The sequence below is a fragment of the Canis lupus genome, chromosome 36 (assembly GCF_003254725.2).
Source record: "Canis lupus dingo isolate Sandy chromosome 36, ASM325472v2, whole genome shotgun sequence".
Classification (NCBI taxonomy): domain Eukaryota; kingdom Metazoa; phylum Chordata; class Mammalia; order Carnivora; family Canidae; genus Canis; species Canis lupus.
The window spans coordinates 26,915,640-26,934,527 of NC_064278.1; the positions used below are offsets into that span (position 1 = coordinate 26,915,640).

The window sequence follows — 18,888 nt, forward strand, 5'->3', positions numbered from 1 at the left end:
ACTGCTATTTGCTAAAAAATATTTTTTTGGGGAAAAAATTGGGAAAAAAATTTGGGAAAAAATTCTGCTCTCCTGATTCATCATACTATTTTATTTTGATCAAAATATAAAGATCCCATGTTTTAAAAATGAAGCAATAAAAATATAAATCAAACAGCAATTGGTCTCAGAGAAAGGAAGTTGAAAAAAATTAAGGAACTTGTGGCAGAATGAAAAGTACATGTTTTCCTTTGTGATTGAGGCAGATAGTACCCATTTCTCTGAAATAGTCCATTGTAAATATTTTATAGATTCTACAACTGCTAGTTTTTCTCCATTTCCCCTTGCAGATTCTTTCCATCCTCTTTTCTGCTCTACTCTGTGCTCTGGGAAACTACTTTCTTCAACTTACACCTACTGAAATCCCTTTCCCCCTGGTTCTGGTTGGATGAACCATGTGAGCGCTGACTGTGGGAAGGAAAAGAAAGGTCAAGGTAATTATTTCCTTTTCCCTGTCTCTGCCAGTCTAAGGTTTAGTCAGTGGCTGTTTTCTTTGAAGTGCTCATTATCTGCAACTACGGTCTTTGCTGGCTTATAGTGACTCCTTCCCCTTCTGTGATGAGGCTTAAGAACTTCCTACTCTTGCTAGCTCCTGGGTGCATCACCACGGCATGTTGGTTTACTGAGCTCTGCCTACACCTCTAGAAATTGTTTCTTCCTTAAACTTCTTTCAACTAAGCTTTTGATATGCCATCTGCTTAATAGTGGACTCTGAATGATATAGTAACTGTACTTAATGTAGTTTTTTAAAAAATAGAATCCTACTACGCAAGAATGATAGTTAAATTTTGGTGTGTGTACTGCATTTTTGTGAAAACCAGTAAATTCAGAATTTTTAGCCTACCTACAAGCAGCTTCTTGGCTTCTTCTCAAATCTCTATAAGGTGTAGCCGGCTCGCCTCCCCTCCAATCTCCACCATGTCCATCAGGGTGAACCAAAAATCCTATAAGTGTCTACCTCCAGTCCCTGGGCCTCTAGTAACTGCTTGCACATGAGTGCCCCTGGCGCTGGCATCAGCTCCTCTGCCTTCTCCCAAATGGTCAGTATTAGCAGTTTCCTAGGGGTGAACTGGGCACCAGCATGAGAATGGCTGGGAGCTGCAGTGGGGCTAGGAGTATGGGGGGCATCACAGATGTCTCAGTAAACTAGAGCTGCTGAACTTCCTTAAACTGGAGGTGGACCTCAACATCCAGACTGTGTGCACCCAGAATTTGCAGACAAGATGCTCAAGAAATTTGCCTCCTTCATCAACAAGATGCAGCACACAGAGCAGCAGAACAAAATTCTGGGGACCAAGTGGAGCCTTCTACAGCAGCAGAAAATAGTCTGGAGCAACATGGACAACATGGTGAAGACCTACATCAACAACTTTAGGCAGCAGCTGGACACACTGGGCCAGGAGAAGCTGAAGGTAGCAGTGGACTTGGAGGGGCTGGTGGAGGACTTCAAGAATAGATAGAGGGAGGTCAAAGTGCATGCAGATGTGGAGAATGAATTTGTCCTCATTGAGAAGGATGTGGAGAAAGCTTACATAAACAAGAGAGAGCTGGAATCCCACCTGGATGTGCCAACTGATGAGATTGGCTTCTTAAGGCAGCTGTATGAAGAGGACATCCATGAGCCATAGTCCCAGGTCTCAGACATGTCCATGGTTCTGTTTATGGACAATAGCCACTCCCTGGCCCTGGACAGATCATTGCTGAGGTCAAGGCCCAGTATGAGGACACTGCCAGCTGGAGCTGGGCTGAGGCTAAGGCCACGTACCAGATCAAGTATGAGGAGCTGCAGACATTGGCTAGGAAGCACGGGGCTAACCTCCCTCGCACAAAGATGGAGATTTCTGAGATGAACCGGAATATCACCTGATTGTAGGCCTATTTAAAGGGCCTCAAAGGCCAGAGGGCTTCCCTGGAGGCTGCTAGAGTTGATACTGAGGAGCACAAGGAGCTAGACATTAAGGATGCCAGTGCCAAGCTGGCCAAGGCTGCCCTGCAGCAAGCCAACTAGGACATAGCATGACAGCTGCATGACTACCAGGAATTCATGAACATCTAGCTGGCCTAGGACATTGAGATCACCATCTTCTGCAAGCTATTGAAGGGTGACACGAGCTGGCTAGAGGCTGGGAGGCAGAACACGAATATCCATACTAAGACCACCATTGGCTTCTAAGGTGGGCTGAGCTCGGCTACAGGGGCTTCAGAAGCCCTGGTCTCAACTATAATTTGAGCTCCTTCCAGTCCAGCTTGGGCTCTAGTGGGGGCTCCAGCTCCTTCATCCATGGCCGCTCCTCCAACGCCATAGTTGTAAAGAAGATCATGACCCGTGATGGGAAGCTGGTATTTGAGTCCTCTGATGTCCTCCTGTCCAACTGAATAAGCACCATAGCCCCTCAGTCTCCCCGCTCCTGTGGCTGCCATAGAGCCTTTGAGGGAAGGAGCTGTGCAGGGATGCGTCTGGGACAGGAGCATACCTGAGGCTCAGCCTCAGTCCTTAGCATACCCTTTGGGGGGTGGTGTCTACTGCCTTGGTTATCCCCTCTTGCCCACGGCCCAAACTAAAACCCAATTCAAGTATCTTTTCCCAAATAAAGCCTCAGATGACTGCCAATTCCCAAAACAAAGCAAAAATTGAAAAAAGAAAAAAAGTGTACGTAACTTATATACACAGATTTATGAATTTCTACAAATTTATATGCTCATGTAATCCAGTGCAGGAAACAGAGGTTTCCTACATCTTCCTTGTGCTACTAGTGACTATACTCTGAAGTGTAACTAATATTCTAACTTCTTGCTGCATTAGAACCTCTTTTTGAACTTTATATAAAGTGATTTTTCTAGTATGTACATCTAGTGTCTGGCTTCTGTGCTCAGCATTCTGTGTTTGAGATTAGTTCATATTAACTGTAATTGTAATTCATTCACTTTACATGCTGTGTACTGCTTTACATAAGTGATTTACTTTTTTTTTTTTTGGATAGATTTTTTTTTTTTTTTTTTTTTAGCTTGCTTTCAGTTTGGTGCTGTTATGAATAAAGCATCCACGGACATTCCATGCTTATCTTTTAGTGGAGATGGATTTCCTTATATCTTGGATGTAAACCTGGGATGGAACTCTTGGGCACCATGGGACAGTTATGTATTCAGGGTAGGTAGATCCAGCTTGAGAATTTTCTGAAGTGGTTGTGCTAGTTTACATTCACATCCACAAACCCTGAAAATAGCATTTAATCCACAGGCTAACCAATGTTAGGAATCTAACAATCTCTCTTGTTGTATGTGAGCTTGATAGACCACAATGTCTAAAGATCACCAGGAACGCACCTAGAGTCCAACACTATTTATTAACTCGCTATAGCAAGGGTGATGGAGCAAGTGTGGAATTGTAGGTTGTCTCGGTAGAGGATAACATGGGCTGTTTACTCTTGTTTATCCTGGATGTTTTGTGAGAAGGAAAAGAAAAGGGGATTCTGTTCTGAATTAGTACTTGTCATGGAATGATGGCAAAGTAGTAATTGCATATTGTCATAATTTTTAATCTAGGAGGTGAGATGGAAAAGTAGAGCTAGAATTGTCTTAGTTGAAGTAGTGGTTAGTTGTTTGGTCAGGGGAGCGGGGGATTTAGTAGTTTTTGTCATTGGGTGATGTCCTTGTAGTCTGTTTTGTCCTGTATGGTTGTGGAGTAACGTCATCAGATGTCGATATTCTATTAAATTACTTAAATTCAGGAGGGACACCATGGGCTGCTGTTATTTTTGGGTCAACCTCCAGTTATCAGGGTATTTGTGTTATTTCTCAGTTTGTCATTTGGTAAAAATGGTAGATAGGGCTAGAAAGGTAGATAAAGGCTTCATGATACTAATCTATGGTGTTCAGGACTGCGCCATTGCCAGAGTTCTATTGAATAAGAGGTTGTTTAGAAAATATCATCTATAGTTGTACTGGAGTTACTCTCTCCACCTCTTTTCATTTAAGTAAGAATTGTTGTGAATTATCTGATGTGACAATAACTATGAAGAGTCATTTAAGACTGTGGATAGGATGTACTAGCAAACTGCAGTCCAGGCAAGTATCAGGAATAAAATGATTATTAGCGCTTATAAAGAGTCGTGAAAACGCAGTCAGATGACCAGATCCAGGCTAAGAAAATGTTGTAAAGGCTAGCTCGTATGTTACAGATCAGCTGTGTATCATATGAGTCCTTTTCCATTTAAATTTGCAATAGAAAAGAGACCAGGAACAGGGATTGCATTCTTTTTTCCCTCTCTCTTTTAAGAAATACTGTATTTATTTATTTGACAGAACATAAGCAAGGGGAGTGGCAGGCAGAGGGAGAGAGAGAAGCAGGTTCCCCTTGGAGCAGGGAGTCCAATGTGGGGCTTGACCCCAGGACCTCAGGATCATGACTTGAGCCAAAGGCAGATGCTTAACCTACGATGCCCTAATGATAACATTTTTAAGCATATAGCAGGATTGAGGAAAATTGATGGTCACTGAAGTATTAGGTATAAGGCAAGACTTTGCAAAGGTTTAGAGAATAATAGTTCAAAGGAAATGTATGTCTCCAATAAGGAAAATAGTCCATCTCTTTTATTTTTAACTAGTGTGCTTGACAGAGGACAATTAGTTCAGCAATTTGGGAAGAAATGGTGAATTTAATATGTGATAGCACAGTAAGCTTGGACTTAGCAGGAAATGATCAAATCCGCATTATCCAAGGTAGTTTTCTAGAGTTTTTTATGAGTCCTTTATTACTTACTAAAATAAGTTAAGCAATAACAGGATTTTCCTTTCTGGAGAAAGGGAAGGGAAATTTTGGGGTTGAGGATGCTGCATCTCTGGATGTTTGAAGGGGAGAAGAAGCAATGAGGCCTTATCTCTCAAGTGCTTGATTTATCTCATGAAGTATCTCATAATATTGAGCTCCATAGGGAAAAGGAGTGATTTAAGCCTAAAAACCTAGAAACAAAGTTGGCCTTTGTGCGTAGATATATTCCTTCTAAGGGAATATGAGAAGTAGACAGTTCTTGAAACACAGTTTAAGTACACAGTTCTTAAAATATTAGCATATTTTAATTATATATAATTAAGACTAAATTTCCTTTTTAATTTATAAATGATTATTTTTTATTCTGAAGTCATTGTAGATAGATAGATCCTATGTACCCTTCACTCTGTTCCCCCCTCACTGGTAGCATGCTGTATAGTATACATGTAGTATAACAACATGACCAAGAAATAGACACTGATGCCATCTATCAGCTTTATTCAGATTTTACCTGTTTTACAAGTACGTAGATAAGTGAGTGTGTGTTTGTGTGTATTTAGCTCTATCTAATGTATCAAGTGTGTAGATTTGTACCACCCCGATAGAAGCATGCTATTTAGATCTTACTATTAAAGGAAAAACTATTCTAAGGCTTTACCCAACGATGTCTTCTTAATTAGATGGATTTCTGACTCCATCTGGGGGAGGACCATTCACTGTTGTCAGACTTGTGTAGTTCCAGAATTTGTACTGCTAATATTTTATGGCTATTCTTTCTCTGGCTTTGGGTCATTTTTTCACATGCATGCCCCAAACAGATTCAGCCAAAGGCCTGAAGGGATGCCTCTGCAGGTCCCTTGTCCTTTTCCCTCCCTCCCCTTCACCTTCTCTCTCTCTCTCTCTCCCTTCAACCTCTCTCCCTTCCTCTCTCACTCCTTCCTCTTGTCTACTTTTGTCTCAAATTCTAGCCAACTTGCCCTCTCAGAATTTCACATTTTGCTTTTATAATTTATGAAGCCTACTTCCTTCTTTCTCTGCTGTGCCTGGAAATCCTCTCCGGGCAATATGCTGAGTTCATTGTAAACCCCACCTCATCTGTTTCTCTTCTGTCAGGGATGGCTTTGTTACTAGTTGTCCAATGGTCTCAAAACCATCGCTTCATCTATTTTGTCGAAGAATCTAGTTGTTTAAATAAGTGAATGTCACTTTGTTATGGCTAAGAGTTTAATCATCTGATGGTGTAAATTTTTATTTAAAAAGGTCCCATGTGTGGGATCCCTGGGTGGCTCAGCAGTTTAGTGCCTGCCTTCAGCCCAGGGCGTGATCCTGGAGACCCGGGATCGAGTCCCACGTCGGGCTCCCTGCATGGAGCCTGATTCTCCCTCTGCCTGCGTCTATGCTTCTCTTTCTCTCCGTGTCTCTCATGAATAAATCAATAAAAGCTTAAAAAAAATGAAAAAGTCCCATGTATGTGTCTTTCTTTCTTTTACATTCATGTGTTTGTGTCTTGTTTTTTTTAAAACTTAATTTATTCCAGGATTATAGAGATACACACATACATTTATTTCTGTGAACTATATTTTTTACATTTGAATTTATGATCTTTTTCAAATTAATTTTTGTTAGCTTATATAATGATTTCTTCTTGGATAATTTTCTTTCATTTTGAAAAGCTACCCTAAGTTTGTACCTGTACCACTTTCTGACTAATGAAAGAACTTTATAAAAATTTATCTCCATTTTCTGCTCTATTCTGTCCACCAGTAGGTATCATTAGATACTTCCAGTCTTGGCTATGATGAAGTTAGAGGGACTAGATTTATCTTTCTGGTAAGAAGGACTGGAATTACTTATCCACTTTAAACATCTAGAAAGTCAGACAAAATATAAGCTCATCCACTTAAAAAAAAAAAAGTTCATGTTTATTGATTCCATTTCTCTCATAGTCTGTGTAGGGATAACCTTTATTTAGATCTAAGTAATGTTCCTGCTCTTTCTGTTACTTTAAGTCATTTATTTTCTTAAGATATTTTACCAGAAGCATCTGACTTTCAATTTTGGCTCAGGGAAATTGAATCCTGCATCTGGTTTCATGCTGAGTGTGGAGCCTGCTTAAGATTCTCTCTCCCTCTCTCTCTGCCCCTTCTGCCCCAGCTCATACTTTCTCAATATCTCTCTCTAAAAGCACTATATATATAATAAAATTATATATAATTATATATAAAGTGTGTATATTATTATATATATTATATATAATATATAATTATATATACTTTCTCTATAAAGTATATATGTAATTTTATATATATAAATTATTTTAAATTAAATATATAAGTTATATATATAATTATATATATATAAAAAACAGAGTTTGATTTGGCAATATATTTTTCTGGACCACATGGATCTTACTAAAGCATTAATTGTTCAAACAAATCCTTATTTTTCTGTTTCTATTAATTTTTGATATTTTACCTGTTGAATTGTAGTAATACTATATATTTTAGAGTACCCCCTTGATTCTGATACTAGCTATCAGTATTTTTTAATTTATTATTTGGATTTTGACTTTAAGTATGTCTACAGTTATTGTAGGAGAGAATGGAAATAAATTAAAAAAAGATTTGAAGGGAAATATTAAAGGTACTGAGGAATGAGCACTAGAGTATCAGAAAATATTTTAAGATAAGTTCAAGGGCGTTGGAGTCAGACTTTTCAATCTGTATTCTTTCTCTTACTATCTTTGTGGTTTTGGGCAAGTCACTAAGTTTCTCTCCTCTTGTTTCTTTATCTATAAAATGGGAAAGTAATTACACAAATCTCATGGAACCACCTAGAACTGACCAAGCTCACTGAAAGTGCTCACTTCTCATGTGTGAATCCTAAGGCAAAAGCCTTCTATAAAAAATCTTTTCATGGGGGAAATAGAGATATGGCTTTAGGTTTTAAAATTCTTAAAACATCTTTCAGAAGTGGACTATTACTTTCAAATTGAGTCTGGGCTGCAAAAATACTTATTATAAGAGTATTTTAAAATCTCCCTCAGTTGGATCATTGTATGACCTAATTTAAATGTCTGACTCTTTTACCCCACAGTTTTTTTTAGCATAAAAGAGATCCTGATTATTACCACTGTTACTATTGGCAATGGCCTTATCTGAATAGTCATTCTAGACCAGGAGAGAAATAAAGAAATACCACTGAGGACTTATTTCTAATTGTGGACTCTTCATAACTAAAGAACTATTCTGAGTAACTTTTTTTAACCATTAACTTATGAAATTTTATGAGATAGTTTTTATTCATTCATACAGTGACCTGTTTCTTTTGTGAAAAATACTTGCAATTATATGTTTGGCAGCCCATTATAACCTTCTTGTCTGCATATTTTGATTATTCATTTAAATAATTTACTGTGTACATGCTATACATATCCATCATATACATGTCATCTTATATACCATTTTATATATCCTCAAATGTATAGCATGTTTGTGTATATGTGAAAGGATATTATACACACGTGTACTATGTATGTATAGTGAGAGATTAGAAAGACTATAAGCTGAATACAACCCATGTCTTTTTCTCTTAAGTGTGATTTTTCTCAAGGACGACTGTATTTTCATATCATTGAAGTCTGGAAACCATGGCTTGCACCTTCCTGGTGTGGCTCTATAGGGATGGCACCAAAGGGTATGGGACAGATATGGCTATTTAATTTGGGGTAGAAATAACTTCACTTTGGTTTTAAGAATTACTTTATCCCACAAAACCTTGACATAGTAAAGTTGTTTTCTTTAAGTTCAGGAAAAACCCAAAGGGGATTATAACACATAAATACACTAGTTTTCAGTTATTGACAAAATATAACTATTTTAAGAGCTAAAGGAAAAAGACATTGAAGAGCATAATATTTTATAGGTTGTCCCCACAAAGGTATATCCTATTTCTAAACTCCAGCCACCATCTCCAGTCTAATCTCTCAATGGTTCTGTCTTCTGATCTCTGCTGTAGAAGTCTCCACCCACCTACCCTACCACCTATCTATATGAATTAAATTTTCCTAAGTCTCCATAATCCATTTCTTAAAAAAATATTTATTTATTTTATAGGGAGAAAAAGAGAGCATGTGAATGGGGGGAGAACCAGAGGGAGAGGATCTCAAGCAGACTCTGCATTGAGCATGGAGCCTGATGATGCAGGGCTCATCTCACAACCTTGAGTTCATGACCTGCGCCTAAATCAAGAGTCCGTGGCTTACAGACTGGGTGGGCCACCCAGGCATCCAATCCTTAATCAATTTCTAACAAGAATATTCCCATTGGTAAGATTGCAAAAGGGGCCCTAGATATTATTGACAATCCTGGGACTGTACTGAATCGATGCCTACTATTAGAGATTTATAATAGGTGGTTAGAGCACTCTGCATATGTGGGTACCACTATCAGAAGGAAAGAAATGGTACCTCAGATGAAGGTCTTTTACTAATGATAAAGGTGTACATTTATCAAGAGGATTTAGCAGTCCTGACTCTTTGCACAACACAATGAGAAAGTTTCAAAATATATAAAGCATGGGCAGCCCGGGTGGCTCAGCGGTTTAGTGCCACCTTCAGCCCAGGGCCTGATCCTGGAGACCCGGGATCGAGTCCCACTTCGGGCTCCCTGCATGGAGCCTGCTTCGGCCTCTCTCTCTCTCTCTCTCTCTCCCTCTCTCCCTCTCTCTCTCAATCTCTGTGTGTGTCTCTCATTAATAAATAAAATCTTTAAAAAATATATATAGCAAAAACTGAATTTCAAAGAATAATAGACAAACTCATAATTAGAGTCAGATGATTTCACTACCCCTCTTTCAGTAATATAAATAACATGTAGAGAAAATCATCAGGTATACAATTGGATAGATCAATCAACCAACTTGACCTAAGTGACATTGATAGAACATTCCATCCAACAGAAAAAAAAAAAAGAAATTATTTTCAAGTATAAAAATGTTTCTGGATCATATTCTGGATCATAAAAAAAAGGCCTCATTGTATTTGAGAACCATTCCAATCATGCAAAGTATTACTGATGACCACAATAGAATTAAATTAGAAATCAATAATTGCATGATATGAAAGTCTCATAATATTTGCAACCTTAAAAAAAACCCCAAAGCATGCATACGTCTAAGTAATCCATGGTTTAAAGATGAAATTGCAAAGGAAACATGAAAATATTTTATAGTGAGTGAAAACTTTAAAACATCATATTAATTTGTGAGATTTATCTATAACACTGCTTAAAGGAAGTTAATATGGTTAAAAAACATATTAGAAAAATAGATAACTTCAAAACCTAAGACATAATTTTCTGCCTTAAGAAACTAGAACAAAAGTGAGCTTGAGGATAGTTATTAATAAAGATAAGAGCGTAATCAATAAACAAAAAGAAAATTAGTATACATAAAAACTAGTTCTTAAAAAAAAAAAAAAACTAGTTCTTTGAATGATATAGACTGAATGTTTGTGTCTCTCCAAAATTCATATATTGAAATTTAATGCCCAATGCGATGGTGTTTGGAGATGGAGTCATTGAGAGATTATTAGGAGCCTTCATGGATATGGGATTATAAAAGAGGCTGCAGAGAGCTCCCTTGTCCCTTCCAGCAAGAATTCACCTGTGAATAAGGACGTGGGCCCTTACTAGGTGCCAGATACGTTGGTGTCTTCATCTTTGGACTTTGCAGCCTCCGACTGTGAGAAGTAAATATTTGTTGTTTAAGCCACCCAGTCATGGGTATTTTTGTTATTGAAACCCAAATGGACTAAGAAAGAATCATTAAAATTGATAAAACTATAGCCAAGATTGGGGAAAAAAGGGGGAGATAGTAATGGTTAGTATTAACAATGAGAGAAGAGGCATCATTGTAGTTCCTACAGATAACACAGGAGGACTATTATGAGCAACTTGGTGCAAATGTCAAAGTAGACGAAATTGATATTTTTTTATAAAAATTAAGAGATTACCTAATAATTTATTTTTAGGAAATTGAATTTGTAGATTAAACATTTCCATAAAGAAATCTCCAGGCCTACATTCCTGTGCTGGTGGTTTCTACCAAATATTTAGGGAGGAAATAATAGTTCTGTATCAGTTTTTCCAGAAAATAGAAGAGAAAGGGATACTTAAAAACCTTACTATGATGCCAGCATCTCCCTAATATAAAAAACTTGAAAAAGATTGTTAGGGAGAAAAGTACAGTAACACCAGCTGTCACATAGATAAAATGCTTAAACAAAAATTTTAATGCTGACTTTAATAATATATAGGGGAGAATATAAAATCATAGAAATCTAGCTTCTACCAACAATACAAGGTTATGTTCATTTCTGTAATTATTCATATTAACACGATAAAAGAAAAAACTATAATCCTCTCAGATTTAGGAAAAAAACATTGATATTATTCATGAAAAACAAATGTCTCAGCAAACTAATTCTAGTAACAGGAAACCTCAATCCAATAAGGGGCTTGCACATCAAAACTGTAGCTCAAGTTATTCTTAATGGTGAGAATGAATGTTTTTTCTCTAAGAACGGGAACAAGATAGAAATGTCTGATCCCATCATATCTTACTTGAGGTTTCTGCAGTACTATCAGGCAATAAAAATAGAAACATAAATATGGGAATGGAGGAATTAAAATCTAATCTCAGACGATATGGTCTATCTACAGAGAAAAATATGAGGAAACTATAAAGTCTATTAGAAGTAATTCAATTTATCACATATGCAAAATACAGAATCAATCTTCAAAAATCAATTTTATTTCTTGGGTTCTTGGGTGGCTCAGTGGTTGAGTGTCTGCTTTCGGCTCAGGTCATGACCTGGGGTCCTGGGATTGGGCTCCCTGCAGGGAGCCTGCTTCTCCCTCTGCCTGTGTCTCTGCCTCTCTCTGTGTCTCTCATGAATAAATAAAATCTTTAAAACAAAAAATGAAAATAAAAAATCAATTTTATTTCTATATGTATACTAGTAATTAGAAGTTGAAATTGAAAACAGTGCTATTTGTACTATCAAAAGTTATGAAACATTTAAGAATAGCAGAAGATATTCAAAAGACTTGTACACAATTCTACACTTGCACTGTTGAGAAAAAAAAAAAAAAACCACAACTATCTAAACACATAGCAAGATACACCACGCTCCTAGAAAGGAAGATAGTATTTTAAGATGTCATTTCTCCCTAAATTGACATAAAGAATCAACACCATCCCAATCAAAATCTCAGCACTTTTTTTTTTTTTTTTTTTTTTTTTTTTTTTTTAGAAATTGATAAGGTGATTCTAAAACTTACACTGGAAATGGAGTGCACCTAGAATAACTGGGAAGGAAACAAAATTTGGAGATTTATATTACCTGGCCTCAAGATTTAGAATAAAACTATAGTAAACAGAATGGCATAATATTGACAATTAGAGTAATGGAACAGGATAGAGAACTCACAAAAAGACCCATTTATATATGGCTGATTGAAATTTGGCAAAGGTTCCGGAACAGTTCTGTAGGAAAATAGCATTGTTCAACAAATGATGCTGAAGCAATGATGGTCATTAAAAACAAGAGACAAACTTTTCCTCAAACCACGTACAAAATTAAATGGACATAAGTATAGATCTAAGTATAGAAACTAAACTTCTAGAAGGGGTCGTAGGTGAAAATCTTAATGACCCTTTGTTTGACAAAGGTTTCTTTAAAAAGAAAAACAGAAAAAAAAAGAAAATAAATGAGGCTTTGTCAGAATTACAAGTGTTTGCTCTTCAAAAGACACTACTAAGAATATAAAAAGGCAGGACATGCCCTGGGAGAAAATATTTACAAACTATTTATTTGACCAAGGGTTTATATTTAGTATATATAAAGCCCTTTTACAACTCAACAATAAGTACACAACTTAATTAAAAAATAGGCAAAAGAGTCAGACACTTCACCAAACGAGATACACAGATTGGAAATAAGCACATGAAAAAGTACTCAATGTCACTAATCTTCGGAGAAATGTGAATTAAAGCTATAGTTCAGTGAAGCGACTGCACTTATCTTGGTGAGCATTGAAAAATGTCTAGAATTGTTAAATCACCACATTGTGCACCTGAAACCTGACATTGTATGCCAACTGTACTTCAATTATAAGTTTTAAAAAGTGGTGACATTCACGAAAATTCACTGATGTGCTGGAGTCTCTTATAAGCCTCTTCTCAGTTAAAAACAAATGACTCTCACCCCCCACCCCCAAATCAGCATCACTCCATACATGCTTATTAATGGCTAAATGGCTTTTGTCAAAGTGGCTAAACTCAAAAGGACCCGTGAAAACAAGTGTTGGTTAGCATGAGATGGCACCGGAATGGTCATGCGTCGGTGGTTGAAACGTAAAATTATACAAGCATCTTGGGAAAAAGTCTCATTTTCTTAAAATGTTGCATGTATTGCTGTCCTATGACAGAGCAAACCTCGTCTTAGGCCTTTAGCAAAGAGAAAGCATATGTCCACACAAAGCCTTGCACTCACATGGTCACAACCACTTTTTTTTTTTTTTTTTTTTTAGATTTTATTTATTTATCCATGAGAGAGACACAGAGAGAGAGGCAGAGACCCAGGCAGAGGGAGAAGCAGGCTCCATGCAGGGAGCCTGATGGTGGGACTCGATCCCAGGTCCCCAGGATCACGCCCTGGGCCAAAGGCAGACGCTCAACCGCTGAGCCACCCAGGCGTCCCTGGTACAACCACTTTATTTGTAATCCTTAAACCTGGAACCAATCAAAAATGTCCTTCGGCAGCCAATGGATGGATAATTTGAGGTGTATCTGTAGCAATAAACTTAGCAATAAAAAAGATTAATGCGCACAAAAAAATGCACAGATCTCCAATTATAAGTGCAAGAATAAAATCATACAGTATGATTCTAATTGCATAAAAACCTAAAGAGCACGTACTGTTTTTGTACTGTCGGAAAGCAAACCACTGTTTTGCTTGTGAGGAAAGGGACTGAGAAGACACGGATCACAAAGAGGAGAAAACTTCTGAGTGTGTGGGAAGTTTGTCATCGAGATCCTGGTGGTGGTTTCATGGGTGTGTATATGTGTAAAATCTCACACTGAATACACATAGGCAGGTACATCATCTGCTACACGTGTAATCATATACATTATCTTACAAATCGCACGTGTGATCTGTGTCTCCCAGAACTGTCCCATTTGCATCCCCCATTTGAGTAACAAAGTACTGATGGGTCCCTCTGAAGAAAACTGACTTGTCATGCTTATCTTTCTACCCCAAACCATGACACCTCTCCTGATTTATTTTTGCTGCCTTCCAGTAAACTCTGTATGGTTTTACACGTGAGATATGAACGTATTTTAGTAGGTTTATCTTTAGTATTTTACTTAGAATGAGACTTAAGCTGTCACCCTGGAGTCCAGGACCATGATGACATATGGAACAGCTACATTTATTTCTCTTGCACAGTCCATGTGTGTCATTCATCAGCAAGAGGGGTTGGAAAGTATTCCTTCTGTTGGGGCTAGTTTAGAAATGCGAAAATTATCAGATATTTTTCCATGCAGGCCCTTTCCCTCTTCATTATTTTTTCTTTCTTTATCAAAGTAATTCCTTCAAGTACTTAGCAGTTTTCTGAGCTGTTGACTTGTACCAATTTCTATATCCTTAGTTCTTTCCATGGATCTTTGCCTGCTTTGGTTTTTGTGGGTTTTTTTTTTTTTTTTTTTTTGGACTTTATAGTGTTTGGCCCCACCCCGTTATCCTCATTTTATTTTTTACTACTGTCCTGGAAAGAGGTTTTTTTTTATTATTTATTTATTTATTTACTTATTTATTTTATTTATTTATTTTTTTAATTTTTTAATTTATTTATGATAGTCACAGAGAGAGAGAGAGAGAGAGAGGCAGAGACACAGGCAGAGGGAGAAGCAGGCTCCATGCACCAGAAGCCCGACGTGGGATTCGATTCCGGGACTCCAGGATCGCGCCCTGGGCCAAAGGCAGGCGCTAAACCGCTGCGCCACCCAGGGATCCCATTATTTTTTATTATTATTATTATTATTATTATTATTATTATTATTATTATTATTTTGTACTGGAAAGTATTAATCCAGCAGGCCTGGATTGCTTACACCCTTCACGTTCTCAAGAAAGGCTTGTCATCAAGACTGGCCCTTGGCCAGTTCCTGAGAGATGAGCTCTGTGCCCTTATAACATTCGGCCCTATAAGAGCATTTTTGTATGCCTGCGATTTGATGCCTGCTTAGTACCACTTTTATCAGATGGTTTATGCCAACAGTGTAACTCGCAGTGTGCACCTGTTTTTGTATGCGTGAGGCCTCGGGCCATGAGGTGTCCATTTGATTGGAGAGCTTATGCTAACAATGTGATTAATGGTGTACTCTTGTCTTTACTCTCTGGGACTGATGTCTGGATATCCAAAGTCCCTCAGGTGCCATATGGGTACATGAGTCACCTCCAGTAAGAACCCCGGATGCCTAGGAGTGAGTGATCTTCCCTGGCTAATGATACTTTGCATGTGCTGCTATACATCATTTTTCAGAAAATGAGGTGCATCCATGCAATTCCCCTGGGAAAAGGTCATTCAGAAGCTTGCATCTGGTTTTTCCTGGAATTTGCCCTATTCACTTTTTTTTGCCTTTGCTGATTTGTTTCCTTTTGCTGTAATAAAAAATAACCATGAATATAAATAATAGCTTTATTGAGTCATGAACCTTTCTAGCAAACTACGTCTGGTACAGCTGCCTTGGTGCTATATCTAACAATAGGTACAATAGGAAGGCAAAGTCCTTGTTCCAGAAATCTTATTTGGCTTTTGAGAAAGGATTTGGGCAAAAATCATGCCTCATTGTCCCTTATTATTTGCAACCCCCGAGACCCTCTGATGTGTTGGTCTCATCAGTGGCCTCCCTACATCCATGTTCTGCCGTTTTACTTTTCATCCTCCTCCCACATTGACTCTCGAGTTGTTCACGGGTCTTGCTTTGGCCAGTGACAGGTTAGCAAACATATATACAAAGACTCACAGAAACCTTTGCATATTTCTGCTTTATCTCTGGGAACTCTGCTGGTGTCGTGAGAGCAAACTTAGCATAACCTGTGAGAGGGTGAGAACCTCGGGGAGTTGTGCTGAGTTTCCCAGTAGAGACCATCTTGGCCCAGAAGGTTCCCTGCTCACACCCTCGCTGACTGAATACTTGAAAGAGCCCCACAGTCGGTCTGGACATTACTTGACTCATAAGCACTTATTATGTAGAATTTAGGTCATTTGGAGGTTAGGCAGCAGCATTATTGTGGCAACAGCTAACAGTCATGCGCCCTAAATAGGAATTTTTCCCATCTTCTTGCTTTTTTCTACGCTCCTCAATCTGACCTTATCTATATCCTTCCCTCAAAACTGTAGACTCTGAAGGCCCATGATCTGCCTTCCAAATTATCAAAGGCTACAGTTTTATCAAATGTTTTGCCATCATATGTCCTCTCCTCAAATGTACTTTAAAACTTCTGGCTATTTCTCAACTCCTCTCCTGTATCCTACCCTGAACTACCATCGTGTCTCCGTTTGGTAATTCTGGATAAATGTCTAACTTGATTCTCTGCCTTTTTTCCCCCTTTTTCTTTGGCCACTCACTCCAGAGTGGTCCTTGCTGCTCTTATGCAGACGTGAATTCAGTGAGGTGTTGCCAGTAAAGCCTGCTGGCCATTGTACAGTCATCTTGTTTTCATAATTAGGCACTATCTGTCGGAATGATGTGATTTGACGTTGGGTTCGCAAGCAAATGGCTCAAAGAATTCTTGAGACGTTTTTGGTGCAAAAAGGTGTTGATGCTCTAGCACGGGGACAGGGCCTGTGGGCAGAAAGAGCTGTGATGGTGTCGTGAGGGGTGACCAGGTATATACTTTTAAGTTTGTGGAGGGAGAGGGGGGAGTGATCAGGTAAGTTTCTAAGGAGTTTTGAAGCAAGGTTTTCAGGACCATGAGGGGCTAGCTGCTGTTAAGATAAGATTGCTTTAGTCTCTAGAAAGACACCAACATTAAGGCAGCCGTGAGTTCCTCAAGGACCATCACACTCTGCATCTTTCAGGTATCAGTGGGCTGCAAGCTGTAAGGAGATTTTATTTCAGCTACATTTCTTTTGCATTTGTTTCCCTCATCATATCCATATGGGAAATGATCATGCCGTGGATGTTGTTAAATGTTTGAATATCACTAGAGCTTTCTATTCTCATGTAGGAGGTGACGGGTCTCAAGATATGCTACCCCCAAATATGGCACCTTGGTGTATAGAGTATTTTAGGATGAAGGAGTTTAAGAAATCCATCAGTGTCTGTTGTATCTGTTGTAAAGTTAACTATTGTTCTAAGCTCACTACTCGAGAGGACAGGGAACTTATAATTTTACATCTCATTAAGATGACAATAAAGAGCATTTTTAATTTGTAAACCCCAGAGTAATGACTTAGAAACAAGCTGTCATGTCACTGTAGCGTAAACCTTTAGAATGGATTACAGCGTGCTGGGTCGCAGTAGTCGAGGGAGCGCAAGTTTGTGGAAGATTCATTTCTTTACATTACTCTTTTTTACACATTGTCAATGCTATTAGCTTTTTTTCCCCCTTTTAATTTCATCCTGTTTTTCACTGACGAGTGTTGTATCATGTTGATTAATATGATTACAATATTTTGAAAAGATGGGGATTTCTGGGATACTATGACTTACATGAATATCCCTTTGAGATGTAGATTCTGTATGGTAATTTATTACATTGACAAATATTAATAAAAAATCCATCTTCCAGCAGTCTTACTATTAATTATTCTGTACGCTGTTGATGAAAAACATATTATGAATGTTTACTGCCTGAAAACCTCTGTATTAGGTACTCAAAAGTAGATAGTAGAAAATCAAAGACATGGTCTAAAGAAACCACACATAAAAGCATCTTACAGAATGACCCACAAACACAAATGCCAGAGTATAATAAAAACAACATGTTTTATTTTGGGAGGAGAGTTCAAAGTAGGTATTTCGAGTCAGGAAAATGTCCGTATCATTGGTATGAGCTTTTATATCAGTCATATGTAGGGAAAAGAGAAGAAGTCAAACCACAAAGTGTCTTATTACAATTTGTTCTGCAAGGAATAGAAAACAACTTTGACTCTTTGATGTTAGAAAATGGTAAATGATATGGATTTCTGAGTTGGCTTTAAAAAAGTCTGATGTAATTTTTTTTCTGAATTGAATTTAAATTTTCACATTCTGTCCTTTGATTAGAAATTTGAAGATTAATTTTGTGACAAAAACACAATATATACCTGTCTGGTTTCCTCAGCTGCAGAAAATAGAAGTAATAAGACCAACCTTAGAACTATACTTCATAACATATGTCGTGTTTTCTACTGCTTAATTTATTATATGGATACTTAAGGATAGGGTCAAAAAGTAAGGTGTTATCTTACCTTTTATGTTCTTTTTCCAATACTTAGAAAATTTACAGATAATTTCGCAGCTGATTTCTCTTGACTAATTCCAGTTGAAATCCCATTACTTCTACTTGACTTGAAACGCCCTTATTATACCTTTGGGGATATACACTGTAAATTTTAAATACTTCTTATATACATTTTTAAAAATTTCAGATAATGTCTATATGCTGTTAATTATTCCTAACTAAAGCATTAATTTATTATAGTAGCTCAGAGACATTTTAGCATTTCTTTGCTTTTACTTTTATGCTAATAAGTTCAGTTGCATATCATGTTTGAACTGTTTGAATGTTTTTCTGATGCTTTTCTGTTTTAAAGTCCTTTTACCTAAGCAAGTATTCTGACATATTTTTAACAATGAGTTGATGTTTTTAATTATCTTTAGAAGCCATCTCTCCTTTAATTTTAGGACATTTGTTTTATAGTTGTAATATATAGTAGAACTATTTTTTTCTTTTAATAGCCAGGTTTAAAACATAATCTTCATTTCACTGCTTTAAAAAATGATTTAGAGCAGAGCAGAATATC

General features: G+C 37.5%; 1 pseudogene; it reads left to right on the forward strand.

Moving 5' to 3' along the window:
* Window positions 1-957: 957 nt before the first annotated feature.
* On the forward strand, window positions 958-2,415 carry LOC112668270 (keratin, type II cytoskeletal 8-like; annotated as a pseudogene).
* The last annotated feature ends 16,473 nt before the right edge of the window (window positions 2,416-18,888 follow it).